Here is a 17,922-nt window from a genome sequence, read left to right on the forward strand (position 1 = left end):
AGGTAAGTGAATGTTCATGTCTATGCAAACTCCTAAGGACAGTCCTGGTAAGGCAGGGTGCATTCCAGCACCCCAGATACCCTATGCCATGTCTAGCCAGCATCTCACTCCTTTAAAGACACCTGTGATGCAGATTTCCCTCATGTTCATTCTTGAACATTTGCATGTTCATCATGCAAATGGCATCAAATGATGTTTATTCTTTTACCATTTATTTGGTGTCACTTGAAACACCTAAATTGTGTTCTGGAATCCAGGTGTGGCTGGTCTCACAAAATGAAGTGAAAAGCATTCTCTCTTTATTTCTTGAAGAACTTAATGCAAATTTGTCATTACTTTTCTTCCTTGAAAGGGTTTAGAAGAAGTCATCAAAGACAAAACTGGGGTAGACTTCTTGTGAGTATGTGTGTCAAGGTTTAATTTGTTATTTTTGCTTCTTCATTTAAGACAATGTTTCATGATGTAGCCCAAATTGGCCTTGAACTCCCAAACCTCCTGTTTCAGCCTCCCAAATGCTAGGATTACTGGCATGTGTCCCCAGGCCTGGCATTATTTTATTTTACTTGAGACAGCATCTCACTCTGCAGCCCAAACTTGCAATTCTCCTGTTTCAGCATTCTTGAGTGTCAGGCCATATAGCTTAAAGTTACTGATTTTACTTTGCAGATATAGAACAATGAGAATCTGGATGTGTGAGCTGTAAAAAGGACCATTTTTTCAAGGAAAATCTTATCCTGTTTAGATTGTTAGGTTTCCTGAAATAAAATTGTGGAATGAAGCCCTTTACCCGACCTTTAACCTGTCAGTGGGCTCTCTCTGGGTGCTTGTCTTTCTGACATGTAGTCAATTTTAAGATTCATTTTAGAAGGAAATTTTTGTTATTTTTTCCTTTTTCTCCATCATATTTTCTGTTTTTTATTTCTTTTAAAAATATTTGTTTATCTATTTTGTGTCTGTGCTGCACATGTGAATTGCTGTGGGAGAGGAGGTGCATGTGCCAGGCAGAGGCCAGAGGATAGACATCAAGCGTCTGCCTCTGTCTCTCTACCTGTGCACATGTGCACATGTGTACCTGAATGCTGGCTAAGGGCCAACCGTGGAACACAGCCTCTAACTCAAGATGCCTCCATCAACCATTCTCCTGGCCCACAAATAGCAACTCACTCAGAGAGGAAGCAAGCTCTGCCAATAATCACAACTCAAGTGTCTCAGCCTGAGAATAAGTGAGCTTCTTAGGCTTAATTGCTTCTGCAGGAGCTTGGTGGTAAGAGCTCAGAAGACGTAAGTTACAGCCGCACCAGGCCTCTCTGTCAGCTACCTGTCCACAGAGACAGGGAGGTTTCAGTCATGTGGACAATGTTCCCAAGAGCAAACACAAATACTATGTTACCTTGTCTCCAAGAAACTATAGGAGCCACCTTTCTATCTAGCCTAGAAGTTTGAGTGAGGGAGACTTTGGCAGCCGTGTAAACCTTCCTGGTGGCTATACAGGGGGAAGCTAGTCATGCAGGAATAGATCAGATCAATAAGATCTTGAGTAGGCATTTAACCAGATAACACTAAGCCAGTAAAACATCGAGACTTCATAGTATAAGATCAGCAAGATTCCCAACACTTACACAAGGAACTCTGAGAAGGACAAGGCTGGACCAGCTTAAGACTATAAACTACCCAATCAGGGGCCTAAGGAGATGAGTCAGTGGGCAAAGCAGTTGTCATGCAATCCCAAGGACTGGATTTGGGGCCCCAGCACCCAGGTAAAAGCCAGGCAGGTGTGATGCCCAGCTATAATCCCAGCTCTCAGAAGGTAGACATAGGATCCCTGGGTGAGCTGGCCTAAAAGACTGAGTAGAATCAGGCATTCTAGACTCAGCAAAACACTGTCTCAATAAATGTTGTGTTGACTGACTGAGATGGACACTGGCTGCCAGCTTCTAGCCTCTACCCACGTGCACACAGGTGCACGAGCACATTTGCTAACATACATGTAAACATGCATATATGTACATCATACACAGAAAAATACCATCATAAGCAAACAGGAACTCAATTGAACTTGCTATTTCCATTTATGCATCAATTAAATAGCAGGGGTGTTTTTGCTCTTCAATCATGCAAGCCAATAGGATCAGCAATGACTGGTTTCTATAAGAACCAGTGCAGGGAGGGAGGGAGGGAATGACAGTGACAGGCAGCTGACGTGTTTTGCAGCTGTTAAACCTGCTTCCCAAATCTGTAAGGTGAAGGTCACAGTGTCCATCCTGTGGAGTTGAGAAGATTCTAGGAGCTGAGGTTTACAGAAACCATCCCCCAGGGCTTCTGTAAGCCGAGCACAGCTGCTCTCCCCAACACATATGCTATGGTTTGATACATGAAGTGCCCCCTTCAAGTTCATGGGTCAAACTTGTTGGCTCCCAGCTGGAGGTTCTATTTCAGAAGGTTCTAGAAACATAAGAGGAAAAGCCTGGTTGGAGGAAACGTCTCACTGGAGGCATGCCTTTGAAAGCTATTCTGAGTTCCCAGTCCCCTCCTCACTTTCTTCTTGTCTACTATGAGGTGAAAAGCCACTTCCTCCACATGCTGTCGCCATGATGTTCTATTTCTGCAATGTCTGACAGTGTGATGTGGCACTAGCCCATGTCTTCTGCTGTGCATGTAATCCTACATAGAAGGACAAAGCCCTTTATACTGAGTTGGCTTTTCATTTCCCCCTTGAACTTCTCATTCATGCCCCGCTAGAATGCAGACATGGTTGACTGCAGGTGACACTGCAGGTATATGATAACAGAAAAGGCCAACATGCTGAAAGTGACAGGGACAAAGTATAGGAAGGGAAGGTGAGTTCCCTGATGGCTTTGCTATAGACTGTGAGGCAAGAAGAGCCGAATTTTTAGCAAACTGCAGCAGTGCCCTGTTGTGACTGAGATTTTATCAAAGGGGAACATCAATTATTTTTTAAATGTGAGTGTGTGAGTGCTTTTCCTGCACACTACATGTATGTGACATGTGCAGCCAGAAGTGCCTGTGACAGCCAGAAGATGGTTCCAGATCTCCTGGAGCTGGAGTTACAGAGGTTGTGTGAGTTGCTATGTGTGTGCTAGCAGCCGAACATAAATCTCCTGCAAGAGCCGACTGTGATCTTAACCACTGAGCTATTTCCTTCTCTCAGTCTGAACTGCTGAAGTTTGTCAAATAATTTTCCCTGCTTTATAAGGTGATCTTATGAGAGCCTCCTTTATTTTATTAATTCAGTAGTTTACACTGGATCAACTCACTAAATGTTAACTAATCTTACATTCCTGATTTCACTTTGTGATAAGCTACCAACCCATTCCCTGTCCTGCTCAGTTTCTTGGTAGTAGTTTTTAAGGACTCCTGTGTTAATATAGCTCAAATCACTGATTTTAATATGCACTGTTATTTTATATAATATCAACAACAAAAGAGATTTTCAATTAAAATATAACAGAGCTAAAATTATAACAACACAATCTTGATGTCAGAGATGTTACTTTAAATTAAGTATATGGATGAGGGTATAAGTATGTGATTGTAGGTACCTATGTAGACCAGAAGAGGGCATCAGATCTTCCTGAACCTGAAATTATAGGGATTTGTGAGCAGCCTGACATAATCAAACCTGGGTCCTCTGCAAGAGCCAGCAGTATGTGTTCTTAAGAACTGAGCCATTTCTGCACCCCCAGAGACAGTGATGCTTACATGTAGAAAAATATGGGGTTTGGAATCTATTAAGTAGTGTGTGTTCTTTATTTGACCTCTAGACAGGCCTCAGAAGGGCCGCAGTCACCTGCTCCTGTCCACCAACTCACTTCTGTTCATCACTGTCCGGCCAACAAGCCTTCAGGGAAGGGCAAACAGAACCACAGACAGGCTTCCCATAATTTAGGTTGCCTTTAACTTACTAAGTTTTCACCAGGTCAGACAACTCTGAAGGTCATTAAGGAAACAGAACATGTTTCTTAAATACCTCACCAGGACAGTATCATTAACAAAGCCACGGTGTCCAAACTGAGTGCAAAGACCCCATGCGTTCAAGAGTGAGTAAATGACGCCAGTGTCAAACACAGCAAGTCCAGAGAGCACATGATCAGTGAGGTGGGATCATGTCTGCTGGAGAGCAATCACAGTTTAGATTCCTGCTGCATCATCAACTTGGCGAAGGTAATGGAAACAGTATGAGACTGCACTAGATCTAACTCGAGTTCTGCCATTAAATACTCTATGATTCTATTCACATGAGACCTGGAAAGACAAATATATATGCTGATGGTTGTCACTTGCTTTTCAGAGTCTGAACAAGGTTGTAGATGTTGGTGATGGTGGTGGTGGTGGTGATGGTGATGGTCTGTGTGTATCTCTCTGTGTGTGTATATGTGTGTGTGTGTTAGTTGACAGGAAAAAGGCATAAGGAAATTTCTGGGGATAGTGAAAATATTCTATTATCTTTGATATGATGACACAACACTATATATTTGTCAAAACTTATGGAGATTCATGGGAGTGAGTTTATTTAAGTTGCAACTTTAATAAAATGTATACATGTATGTGAGAAAAAGAAATGAAACAATAATAACTGTAACAAAACAAATCGTAACAACAACATAAGTCAGCCTCTCTCCCAACTAAGCAGGACAAGGAGGAGGCTCTGCTCTATGGCACACAGGAGCGCCCGTGTGCTGGCCGGCACAAGAGCGAGCCTGTCAACATGGAGTGGCAGGAGGGCATGACCATGGCCCCCAGTTAAGGCACTACTGAGAGTTGTTGGCTGCTAAGAGGGGAAGGGTAAATTCTCTTTTATTACACTTTCTATAAGTTTAATTGATTGATTGATTGACTGATTGATTAATTGATTTGAGACAGGGTCTCACAGTATAGCTAGCTATGGCTGGCCTGGAACCGGCTATGCAGAATAGGCTGACTAGAACTCACAGAGATCTACCTGCCTGTGCTTTCCCAGTACTGGGATTAAAGGTGTGCACCACCACAGCAGTCGAGGACAGATGATTTTTAGCTCAATGATTTGGTAATGATCATAATTTAGCAATGGTCATTTAAACTCATACGATGGGGAGTCAAGGCCTGGCTAAACTTCAGACTCTTTAATAAAGGGTGCTTTTGCAGAGTCCGTCGTATGGATGAAGAGTGACTGCTGGAATTAGGATGCTAGAATGGAGGATGCTGTTAGAGATAAGGATGGGCTATAAGGGAACTCTGTGTGTTCTACTCAACCCTGTTATAAACCTAAAACTGCTCTAAAAGAAACGATTAAAAAACCTATCCACACTTTGAGGTTCACACCTTCCTTAAAACCATCCTGAGACTTTTCTTATTCACACAACACTTCCTTCTCTGCAACCCCAGCACCTGCTCTGTCCCCTGTGACCTCAGGGAGAACAAACATAAATTCTAGGGGGACTGACACTGGTGCAGGTCCACAGTACAAACAAACTCTGCCAGCCCTGCATACAGGCAGACTTCTGAGAAAGGGCCTGGATGCTTTTAAGGCAGGGGATTCCCTCCCTTCTCAAAGCTTCTGCACACTGGAGCCCCAAACTTCCCCTGGAGCAAAGCCCCCCAAGTTCCAGAAAACAGAACAGAAGTAGAAGGTAAGATTTTAACCGTAACACCACAACCAACTTTCCCCAGCAGCAGCAGAGGACGGCCTGGGCCCCACAGCAATGACTCTATTTTAAGAGACCCTGTTGCTCCAGAGAACAGCTGAGAACCATTTTAAATGCAGGCACAGCTGAGGGCAGGACTCAAGGGACCACACCTTGCTAACCAAATACTTTGCTCTCCTCCTCAGAGCTGATTGGTATACATGAAGCCTTTGCTCTGATGGCCAGGCTGGCTTTGAACTCACCATCCTCCTGCCTCAGCCAATCAAGTTCTAGAATATAGGTATGTGCCACCACATTCAGCCAATAATTCTTGCTATGAATTAGTTTCTCCCAGGATTTGATCTCACATTTCTTACCTTGCATTTCTATAACCCTGCATATACGTCAGAATTTAGAGTCCATTTTGGGCATTGCTGTGGCTCTGCTGACTCTCTCTCCCCTTCTCTTTTCTTGTTTCTTTCTTTGTGTGTTTGTGTGTACACACATGCACATACATGCACATGAGAACTCATCCACATATGCACATTCGAGGCCATGACCTTAGCATGTCTTCTTCAGGTACCTCTCTATCTGACCTTTTCAGACACGGTTTCTTACTGAAACTATAGCTTGTCATTTTGGCCAGGTTGGCTGGCCAGTGAGCCCCGAGTTTCCTCCTGAGTCCATACCCTGAGCACTGGAGATAAAGACGCATGCATGACTTTTACTTAGGCCCTGGGGATCCAAACTTAGATCCTCATGTTTGCATTGTATCAGTCCCATTGGACAATCGACGCAAACCATTCTGCCTTTCAAAATTATTAATAGTCTACCAAGTTGGCACGCATGTAGTGAAAAAAATATTTAACCAACACAGTTATGAACTGCACAGTCTATTAAATAATCCCCCTTTTCTCCCTCCCACCCTTCCTGAGAATTGTGTTTGTCCATATCTTCCTCTCAGGTGCCAGAGTGTGTTGCTTTGAGTTTGGTTCTCTACCCCCAGCCCTTCTGTTAGTTAGCTCTGAGCCATCCCCCTTTGAATCCATGTTCCTGGTGCTGAATGAACATTACATTACCGTTAGCCCATGTCTCCCTAACACAGTCCAGAGAATTCCTAAAGTAGCTCAGGATTAGCACACCCCAACCTCATATGACATACAACATAGCTTCCCTTTGTGTCACTGAATTTTCTAAAAGTTCAAAATCTTATTCTTTAACCCAAAGCTCTGGGTCACCCTGAGGTTAGAAGGCAAGGGAGAACATGGATCGGTAGTCAAATTCCATCCTCAAACAACTGCTGTGAAATCCCCGAAGGCCATATATAGACACATGTCATCCATTCGGAAGCAAAGTGTCCTGTTTTTATCTCCAGTCTCAGGAATTACATTTATGGGGGTGATTAAAGAATTAACATTCAGCTGACATAGTTCATTTAATGTTGCTTGTATGTGTTTACAACTGGGAGAGAGAGGGGGTAAGAGGGAGGGAGGGAGGGGGAGGGAAAGATAATTAAAGAAAATAAAAAGAAGTTATGAATTTGAGAGGGTGTTAAGAGGACACGGAGGTGCTGGGGGGGGACAGAGAGGAAGGGAACTTATGTCAATGTAAATACAGTACTCAAGTATGAAATTCTAAAAACATTTTAAATATATGCTAATAAAAACAAATTAATATACAGTAATTCCTTCAGAGAAAACACTACAGCACATCCTCCTTAGAAATCACAAAAAGCGAGAAAGTCTGAACAGTAATACCCACAGAAGTACCACTGGTACCCAGGAGCGCGCTTGGTGAGTTCACAAGTTTTCAATTAGGGCGTTTTTCTGGGGTCAATATATGTTTACAAGCTCTTTACACGTTCACATGGCTTTGGATTACACAGTTGATTCCCAGAGAGAAACGACAAGCTGAGTTTGCAGAGAGAGCTAGAACGTGGGCAAAGGGAGGTGAGTGTGGAATGGACTGCCCCACACCGCTCGCTACATCATGAAATAGAATTCAGAAAAGGAGTAAACAACGATGAGAAGGAAAACAGAAGAACCTAGTGCAGACCAGCAGCCTCCAGCCTCAGCAGCACTCAATGTCCCAAAGGCACGTGGACGCCGTGGAGTGTGACAAGCAAACTCAGCTCTGCTCTGGGCAAGGATGGCAGCACTCTGTCAGCACCCTCACCCCAACACTGGCCCTGCTGCAGGCGAGGCTGCCTGAGGGCGGGTGCAGGCGTTTGCCTGTTTTACTCTTTGGCTCATGCCCAGCACTCAGAAGTGTTCTGGGACTGAAACGGGGTGGAAATGGGGGGTCAGGAAACACCTGTCGATTAATGAGGCACTTGCTATGCAGAAGGCACCATTTTAAGTGTTTTACCTGTACTCATTCATTTAATCCTCACAGCTCAAGGAATTACCCCTGTTTTATGATGAGAAAATTGAGGCACTGACAAGTTCATGGGGGTTACTGGTCCAGCTTTTCCCTGACTTAAAATTTAACCCAAGGAAGACTGAAGTGTGTGCTGAGCTAGGCTCCCACTGAGCTCACTAGAGGGATCAAACAGCAGCTGAAAATTCTATAGTCTACAAAGTCCAAGTTCTGGAGAAGCCTCCTTTTCCCAAATGAGGAGGCCATTTATGATCTGGCCCAGCAGAGGGCAAACGCTGCTGTAAGTCTCCGGAGCAATGATGGAAGACCCTTCTGAGACGAACCCCAACCAAGAGGTTTCAAAACTCAGAGACTGGGAGTTACAGAAGCACAATATTCTCTGTAATTCTTGAGGAATTGTTATGCTCATTCTAATAGTGTCAGGAGCCAGCCATTAGGGATCTAACAGCAGATGGAAGACTGGAGACATCTGAAGGCAAAGAACTTGTGCAAGGTTACACACTGAGACTTTAGAAAAGGTCCAGGCTGGTGGCAAGCTTGAGCTACACAGTGAGATCCTATCTCAATCACAAAGAAAAAGAAGGAGGGGGAGCAGGAGGAGGAGGAAGAGGAGGAGAATGTATATATTTGTTGCCACATGTTGCCTGTGTTGTTGCGGTGCATGCCCAGAATCCCAGCTCTCTTAGGAAGCTGTGATAGGATTTCAGTAGGTTCAAGTCTTGTTAAAGGTATATTATGTATTTGTTCTCCTGCCTACCTATCTGTTACTCTGTTATGATCAGGAACCGTGATAGAAGGCTGACCCCACCAGAAAACACTGAGGACAGCTAGGCTGAGTTACCTCACATTCTTGAGTTTTGCATCAGCTTGTCTGTGTTTTTTACATAGTGCAGTGAGGTACACCTTAAAGCGTTACTCCTTCCTGGTGAATTTTCTCAGGTAAAGCACTATCCTTTCCCCTCTCCTTTCCTACTGCCTGTCCTTAGGAGGTAGCAGGAATGTGTTAGGAAAACCACCTGGGGTAGACTTCACAGTGAGGTCCTTCCCAATGGAGCCACTAACCCACAACTGCAGGCTTGTACCTGACACTGCCCAAGCTGAACTGTCTATCCCATAACCCTAGGGGATATGACTATGGAGAGAGAGCCTTTAAAGAGGTGACTGGGTCAAAATGAGCTGGGAAGAGGGTGTTGCTCCAATCTGTCCTTTCAGAGAGAATTTAGACAGAATTGATGCATGAACTCATGGGACAATGTGTGAAGAGGCATGGTGGGGGGGGGGGGGGGGGGGGGCAAAAAGCCCCAGAGAATCCAAAACAGCCACTTCATCCTGGACTTGGGCTGCCAGCCTGTGAAAAACATCTTTCTGGTGTTCAAGTCATCTGGCTTTTGCTACTTTGCTGTGGCAGCCCTAGCCAACTAACTCAGACATGAACAGGCAGATAGTACATACACTAACAGACGCCCCCACACCCCTTCACCTTGAGACCACTAGCTACTTCAGAACAAAGACCTCAGCCTGTACACTCACAGTTCAGAAGCTTCCTTAAACTAGGTATTTAAAATTATTTCAGATGATTACCACAGTTCAAAGGGTGCTTTAAAAAAAAGAATCATAGTGTTTCATAATTAAAACTTCACACTTTTTAAATCACAGGCTTCCAATTCTTCCAATCCTTAGGTCACTCACTCAGCTTAGGAGAGAATGGCAGCTAGCAATCAAAAGTGGCAAGTTCAGAAGCTGACAGGACTACCACTTCACCCTTCCCTGAGTGAGAAGTGTGAGCTCAGAACCACACCCAAAACACTTCTCAAGACCACAGGAAGGCAGGGAGTCTAAGGCAGATAGATACAGTGTAGCCTTAGGACTAAATACAGACCCTGCCACACTGTCTTCTCTTCTCTCCAAATGACAATGTAATTATCAACAGTATGCTGTTTGGATTCTGGGAAAACAAAGAGCCTTTACTGAGGTCCCTCCACCCAGGACCTTACCTAGGCTAAAGACATCACCAGCAGAAGATGGATTTTCCACTGAATATTTTTGGAATGACAAGTTTGGTTCTTTGCCAAAGATGGTAGGCTAAAACTCTCTAATGCCCGAGTCCCCACAGCTGCCTCGTGACTCCTGTTCCATGGGCAGGAGTCCCACAGGGGTGGGAGGGCAGAGGTTGGAGGTCTGTTCTTTCTGTCTTCTTCCAAGACCGAGTTGTTCCTGAAAGTGGGGGACTGGGGGCTCTGAGCTATCTTATGACTCCGGCTTGTTGGAAATGAGGCGTCAGGACAAAGCATTCGAGAGCTCCATGGTCTCTGTAACATCAGTGACACTCCTGGACACTGAGGGCAGCTTAGGATTTGCACGTTTCTGCAGTCTTCACAACTCTCTCAAAATAAATGCCTTGGGCAAAGTTGGGAGAAAATGGGGTAAGAGAGGGCTCTGTGATCACTCTTAGGAAATACCCCAGGGTAATGACCTCCCGTCCTATGGGAAACAAGAAGGGGTAGAGGAGGAAAGGGGGAAGAAGCCTGAGTCATGTTTCTTGACATGTGACAGACAGGTCCTGAAATAGAAAGCCATACGTTTCCAGTCTCAGGGGTATCACCTTCAAATATGTCAACGTTCTTAGGGTGGATCAGTTTTCCCAACTGCTGAGGCCCTGCTGTGAAGTGAGGTCCTAAGCAAAACACAAGGCCTGACTGGGAGCCTTTGAGGAGGCAGGAGCCTTGAGGAGTTCAAAGGCAAGGCCGGCCAGTGGCCTGCACCTTCAAGAGCCACAGGGGTGAAAGGTTACTAAAGCAGGAGCCACTGGCCAATAAAATTATGTTTGCCCAACTCTCTCAACAAAGAGACTCGAGACTGCATTCTGCCTGCTAAGATTTTGGAGTCATCCTGCCTCCAAATCCCACTGTTATCCAGGCCAGATAAGGAGCTTCTTCAGGGCCCATCAGCTGACCAGCCTTCTCTCCCGGCTGGCTTCATGAAAGGGCTGAAAGGTGCATTGGAAACCTTTCATCAAGGTCTGTCATCAAAAATAAACAAATAAGATGACAACTTAGGCCAACCGGCTATAAAGGAATGTGCCTGGGGTGAGGTTTCCCATGTTTGCTATGCTAAAACCAGGAGGAAGAAAGCGTGCGTTTGTTTGACTAGAGAAGGTAAATATAAAACAAGCCTTATTCCAACCAGGCCCACTTGAAAGGCCTGCTCCTGTTAATGAAAACACCACACACACACACACACACACACACACACACACACCGTACACCATGTGAACTGACTCTGAAGACAAAACCAAAAGCTCACTCACCCTCAAAACTACCACACTGGCACGGGCCCCAGTCCTCTATGAACTGTTGCTGGCTGCTGGAAAGCCAATCCCTGCTCCCTTTCTGATGAAGTCTGGGGATCCCAAAGGAAAAGCCTTCCATTCTTAAGCCACAAAGGAAAAGGCGCCTGTCCTTGCGCCAGAGCAGGACTCTCAACAGTGTTGTGGTAGGGGCTCTTTTTGCCCCTACCACTTGTCACCTGACTGAGCTATGAGCTAGGGTGACTGTAGCCCATTACACAAAGGCCTCTAGAGACTTCCTATGGTACATTATCGAGAGACCTCTCAAGAGTTCCATGTGCCTAAAACATGACCCAGAAAGCTCTTCACAGTGGGAATTCTGAGCCCTCCTGCACCTTATCCTCAAAAAATGACTTCAGCAGCTGAGTGTTTAAGAAACCAGAGACCTTCTTCTCTGAAATTTCTTAAGACTTCAAAGATGATACTTGTGGTCATGTCAAAGTCAGTCTGCTCAGAGCTTGCCAGAGAAGCAAATCTGGGGAAATACTGATGTCTGACTGGTTAGTCTCAGATGAAGAGAGCAGAAGAATTTTCAGTCTGGCCTGTAGTCTACATGCTGCACCACAGTCTTCCATCTCTCACCAGTTCCAGGGTTTTTTATTCCTTTCCCAGAATGCCACGCAGCCACATTCAACCCTCACCTGCAGCTCAAAGCCACAAGCAAAGCTCAAGCATCTTTCTAAAGTAATACCAGTGCAAGCATCTCAAGGCCTAATCCAATTAGGCTAAAATTCGAATTCATTTCAATACAAATGTGAAGTTAAAACACTTAAAAAGAAAAAACTGTCCTTCTAAGTAAAAGCACCAAAGCCTGAAAGGTGACCATCAAACCATGTTGTCACATGTCTTTTCTTATGGTCCTTACTGACATGGACAGTAAGCACAGTTAGTTTGTGGTGTTGGGGAACTGAACCCACGGCCTGAAGCATGCTGGGTAAGCACACTCCACAAAGCAGCATGCCAACCTGTACATCCATGTTTAAATGTGACAAACTAGCCCTTAATTATCCATGAGAAAGAACACTACATTGCCAGAAATAGTGCCCAGAGAGCCACTGTTACCACTCCTGGAGTCATTCAGTGTTAGCAGACCTTAAGTGACAATAATGAAATAAATGCATGTAATCATTGCCTTATGCTCTGAAGACCCACAACCAGCATCATAAGATGAATACATTATTATAAAATTATAAATCACATCAGCCCCAAATAATCATGCAACTTCAAGTTCTCTAAGCTCCTGCAATGCTGAGAGACAATTCATATCCATATGTCAAGCTTAGTCTTAGCATTTGTAACTACAGACAGAAATCCTTTACTTCAATTCTTGTCAAAGACAGTGGCATATTAAACATACATCATGTTGTGTAAATAAACAAAACACCTTATTTTATGAATCAGTTTAACTCTTACTGAAGAGTTGAAAACATATTGTCTAACGAATTCACAAAACCTACAATGACATTTCCTGTAAGGAATTCTCAGAAATTTAATAAATAGCCTCACCCTGTGAGACACCAGCTCAAAGACAATCCTTATACAGGCTACAAATTAATGTTTAATACCTTTATTCAAGAGGCCATTTCCTGAAGACAGGGCTCATGTTGGGGACCCATTATGAGGGATTAACCTGTGGTTAGCTTTAGACAAGTTTTTCTGCTGAAGCCCAAGAAATAAACAGTGGCCACTTGGTCCTTGGTCCTCCCTGGACTCCTAAAAGAAAGGCTCAACCATGTATTTACAACTTCACGCTTACATTATTCAGTGTGGTCAAAATTACAGTATAATAGGGGGCTAGAGAGAATGCACAATGTTTAATAGCTCTTGATGACTTGCAGAGGACCTGAGTTTGTTCCTAGCACCCACACAGCAGCTCACAACCATCTGTGTCTCTGTTCTAGGGAATCCAATACCTTCTCTGACCGCCGTAGGCACCAGGCAATGGTATGCAAACAGACATGCAGGTAAATTATCCATACACATAAAATAAAATGATGACTCTAAAAATTTTAAAAGCATGGCATAAGATATTATATATACTTCATTATCTTAAATTACAGAATATCGATTTGTCAACTACAAATAGTGAGAAGGTAACTCTACCACTTTGGAGTCTGAGATACTCAGGTTTAGTTGTCCTTTGGTTTTTCCTATCACTATACTCCCTTTAGAAGGAGTATGGATCATATCAGGACCAGTGTTTTCATTGTTTGCTCAACTCTACATTACAGCTCCGTGTGTCAGCCCAACCACCACACCACACTCACTCCTTGCTTTTTGTCTCAGCCTCAAGCTAAATGGCTGTTTTAAACTAAACATGCTTGGAAAACTGTTCATATTCAAAACTACTGGAAAAAGGAAAAATAATGTCTATGACAGAAAGGGGTACACTTTGCTTATCCTCACCTCGGCCCTCCTAGAGCTGTCAGCAGAGCAGGGAGACACAGGAACCCCCCTCCACACACACACCCATAGCAAGGCTGGGAAACTAAGGGGAGGAGGGGAAGGAGGCTCAAAATGCCTGGAAAAGCATTCTGGGCAGGAGATGCCAAAGATTTTGAAGCTCCCATCAAGCCACTGGCCTCAGTCCAGGTAATGGCTTTTCCTTCCCTTCAGTTACTGGCCGCAAGAGTTTTCCAGCAAAGAAAGAAAGGGAAAGTGGAAAGGTGAGGAGGGGCAGCTTCCAGTCTCTTCTCTGTGCAGAAGAGGGCAGAGGCTCAGGCCCTGATGGGCCTGGGGCCTCCACAAAGCACTCTGGGAGGATTGCTAAGGAGGGGTCTAAAGAGCAGGGAAGCAGACTCAGCAAAGCTATGGACACACAGCCTGCAAGTGGGAGTTCCACACTACTTTTAGGAAAGAAACAGCTGGCAATCTGGCCACCCCAGCCCCCTGGGCTTGCCTACCTCCTGCTAAGAAAGTAAGTTGCCGGGGGAGGGGGGGGCGCAGCATTTGTCAACACAGGGGTTAAAGATGGAAGCTCCTAGAAGGCCCTTTCTATCCCAGCTTCATCTTGAGTACCTCCCTACCAAGGAGGTTAGATCCACAAGGGTTAATGACCTGGCTAGCCTCATCTCCCCCAGATCACCACTGCACTGCCCAATCTCTTCTGCCTGGCAGCTTTCCTCAGTTTTAATATCAAAAATTTCACACGCCTGCTCGAGCTCCCGGACTCAGCAGAAAGGCCCATATAGCTGTCAGCAAACTGATAAGAATTTTCAAATGACTCCATTGGGCCTCTTTATAGAGAAGAGCCAAAGCAGCCCATAAAGCGAGAGGGCAGGGGCCACGGAGAGCAGCCTCACACGGCTTCACCATGGCACTAAAATGAGCCGCAGATTTATGGGAGCGTTTTAGCCCCTGGCCTGAAGCATCTGGGGGCTGAGACTCTCTGCTCTCCAGTGGGACTTCAAATATGAGACGGAACTGGCCTGGCAAGGAAGGGGTCAGGAAGGGCGGCTAAGGGAACAGAGAAAGGGGAAAGAATAAAGGAGAGAAAAATCCTGCCCTAACACACATTCTCTCCAGCAGGATGTGAACTACTGTTTCTGAAGATGTGAGCAAAGTCCCCCACCTGGGCTCACACCCACTCCATGTAGGTAGGTCTTCACAGCTGTCCACTACCTAGATGTTAATCTGGATTTTAATTTTCCTCTGACGTTTACTTTCTTTTTAATGTTTTAGCATCCCAGCCCACCCCCCCCCCCAAAGAATAAAAATCATGACATGGCCAAGAAGAGATTAGAAGATGAAGAGAAAATTCAGTAAAAGACCATTTCACTGACCATGGGGAAAGTTTTAACAGGGAATTAAAACAAAAGGGCCAGCCAGGGAATCAGTGTTTATGTCCCGGTGAGCCCTGTTGATCCTGAGAGAAAAATAGAGGTGGACGGACGCCTTCATGCCAAGATGTAGGGAGCACACCCAAGCCCACAGGACTCGACTCTGTTTCAAGTTTCCAAGCCCAGAAGCAAATGCGTAATACATCCACACACTAACTCACTGTGGTTCCCGAAGACCGTGCTCCTTACCAGGAGGCAACTTGCCCAAATTCAGATGCAGACCCCAGGGAGTTCCTGAATGACCACCAGCGCGGAGCTGGGGCCAGAGCCCACATGCTTTACATACATGAACTCATTCGGCGGAGGAGACCTCTAGGCAGTCTTACCAGCCCAGGTTTAGACTGGAAAGCTAAATAACGGGCCACTACTGAGCTCATCAACAGATCAGACTTAAGCATCTAAATTCAGGTCTCTCCCACTCACAACCCACGAGGTTCCCACTACTGAATTTCAAAATCTTTTTTGATTAGGACTCATAGTTAAAACATATAAATATGCTTTCTATGGGAAGTTAAGACAGATTTTGTTTCTTAAACTTTTCGTCCTGAGGATTGGGCAGACCTTGTGTGTGCTAGGCAAGTGTTCTACCACTGAGCTATATTCAGGCCCAACAACTCAAGAAGAAAGCCAATGTTTCAGGAAATAATTGCCGTCACCATATAACACTCTAATAGTTTTCTATTCTCTTTCTCTCTCTCTCTCTCTCTCTCTCTCTCTCTCTCTCTCTCTCTCTCTCTCTCTCCTCTCTCTCTCTGTCGCTCTCTTTAAGAAAAAAAAAAGATGCCAGTTGTGACCCTCTGAATTCCAGCTCACCGCAGGCTGGAAAATACCACCATATATCACAGAAAAACAAAAATCAGAAAACTTGACTAGACACCTTGAGACCTGGGTTCCAGTGCCCTGACTATCAGACCTGTCCTCACGGTTATTGGGGCCCCGGGCCTTACCAAGAACACCTGGGTAATTTCTAAGATCTGATTTTTACAAACCTTCAACAACTACCTACCCCCTTGCTCACACAAGCCATTCCTCTCCAAGCACCCACCCCTTCCTTCCAACTCACTATGAAGCTCTCTGCTGCTGGTACTGAGAGTCCTCCAGGCCAGGGAGGCTTCATCGGACTTCCACTTATCAACCAGATCTCCAGTGGAACAATGATGTCAGAGCCCATCCCCTCTTCTCTAGCATAGTACCCAGGAGAGCAGGTCAGGAGGAAGGTCTCCTCTGGGAGACACACCTGATGGCCTTCAGGACAACTGCATATATGTAACACTCCTGACTTATGATTTCTCACTACTGTTGACACTTGTGCCAGTAACTTGAGGTCCCCTGTGAAAGAATGGGCTGCATTCCTACACAGTGCCTTGTTTTAATCTCCTTTAACATGCCAACACATGCTAGGAGCAAAGTCTGAGCTTGGGTATGTTCCTGAGGTGATAGCTAGGTCAGTAAGGTGACTCCTGTACAAACATAGGGACCTGAGTCTGGATCTCCAGAACCCATGTAAGAGGTAAGCATGGTGGTACAGCCTGTAACCAGTGCTGGGGGTCGGGTGGGAGTGAGGAACAAAGTCAAGAGGATCTCTGGGACTTGCTGGCCAGCCAGTGGAGCCAATCAGTGAGCACCGGAGTTCAGTGAGAGACCCTGTTTCAGAAATGTAAGAGCGGCGATGACGTAAGAGATGTCAACTTCCGGCATGCAGACACATGCTCATACAAACATAAAACACACACTACACACACATATACATACACCCACATGATAGGCATAAATGCATTGGATAGTTAAATACATTTCTGTAGAAAATCCAAGCACTGAACAGACACTGGTGTCACAGCCAAGCTGTGCCACTATCCCGTTATGCCTGCACATGGACAAGACATACCAAGACTGCCAAAGAACACGGCTTTATGGTCTCTCCATCTGGACCCTGAGGATTTAAATCTCAGAAGCTATACCAAACAACTGCAAATCAGTCCAAACCTTAAAGACAGGAAAATTTATTTACAGGCCCCAGTGAACTATAAATCTGAGACAGTTCTATTAAAATGCTTTTCTTGGCTTCCCATCAGATACTTGGTAAAAGTCTTTTTCCAACAAGGTTCCTAATACCAAAGTTTCAAAAAAAAAAAAAAACCAAAAAAAAAAAAAAAAAAAAAAAAAAACCAGTTTTAACATACACACAGAGCAATGTTCTCCCTTAAGATGGTGATTAAAGCAGTCCTTATTTACCCTGCTTTAAACAACTGCACGGGCTGGTCCCTCGCAGTGTGGGGTTATATACACGGAAAAACTCAAACACAGACTACATAGTACTACTGAAAAAACATGCATTGAAACTCTCCCCCGTGGTAACCCCAGCAAGGCTCTCCTCTCGGCCACTGGGTATCAGAACTTACTTCTCCCCTCAAAGGGAGAATTCCAGCCCAGAAAGTGTCCCCTCTGAGGGGAAGTGACACTGTAGCATTTCTCTTCTCTTATGGTGCTGGGGTCTAAAATCAGGACCTTGTGCATGCGAGGCAAGTGTTCTACCACTGAGCTGCTCTGCCAGTCCCATACTTTCTAAGAGCAAGCAGGAAAGCAAAGTTGAAGAAGACAGCAGAGTAGCCTATCAGAATTGAAGGGAAATCATTTCGTGTGTGCATGCATGAGTAAGTGCACTTCCAAGAATATACTCATTTCTTACATGTATATGTGTGTGTGACACTGTTAGTGTGTTTGACTGTAATTCTAAGAG

The 17,922-nt window shown here is 44.9% G+C and overlaps 1 protein-coding gene and 1 long non-coding RNA gene across 2 annotated transcripts in view; one reads left to right on the forward strand and one right to left on the reverse strand.

The window, feature by feature from the left end:
* The window catches only part of Ext2 (exostosin glycosyltransferase 2), a 126,064-nt gene that overhangs the window by 69,057 nt on the left and 39,085 nt on the right, over positions 1–17,922 (reverse strand). The gene's annotated exons all lie outside the window — the stretch shown is intronic.
* Positions 5,476–9,254, forward strand: LOC143441171 (uncharacterized). Its single transcript, XR_013108399.1, has 3 exons — positions 5,476–5,627; positions 7,303–7,414; positions 7,507–9,254. It is a non-coding gene; the product is annotated as an uncharacterized LOC143441171 (long non-coding RNA).

This window comes from Arvicanthis niloticus, chromosome 2 (genome assembly GCF_011762505.2).
Source record: "Arvicanthis niloticus isolate mArvNil1 chromosome 2, mArvNil1.pat.X, whole genome shotgun sequence".
NCBI lineage: Eukaryota > Metazoa > Chordata > Mammalia > Rodentia > Muridae > Arvicanthis > Arvicanthis niloticus.